We start from the raw sequence: 273 nt of genomic DNA on the forward strand, positions 1-273 counted from the left end.
GCCACACGCATCCCGGACTCCCTCTTCATGCTTGTTAATGAGACAGTCGATCCTCATCCGGTGTTGTTGGTTTGTCGTAGTTGTGTCTCGGGCTCTATCCATCCTCGTGTATGTCGCTTTATTCCCCCGAACTCCTTGGCTAGATCTTAGGAGAGCAGGTCGTTTGTTTGTTTGTTTATTTTTCCCGTCGAGCAGCTTTTCGTAGTTAAAAGGTATTTAGAAACCCTCTTTGTCGGTAGCTTGTCGTTATTTTCTCAGTCTTAAAGGAGTCGA

General features: G+C 46.2%; 1 protein-coding gene across 1 annotated transcript in view; it reads left to right on the forward strand.

The window, feature by feature from the left end:
* LOC119585647 (protein Aster-B-like) overlaps positions 1-273 on the forward strand; it is a gene marked incomplete in the record, with an annotated part of 119,378 nt that overhangs the window by 96,455 nt on the left and 22,650 nt on the right.

This window comes from Penaeus monodon, chromosome 20, assembly GCF_015228065.2.
Source record: "Penaeus monodon isolate SGIC_2016 chromosome 20, NSTDA_Pmon_1, whole genome shotgun sequence".
Taxonomy (NCBI): domain Eukaryota; kingdom Metazoa; phylum Arthropoda; class Malacostraca; order Decapoda; family Penaeidae; genus Penaeus; species Penaeus monodon.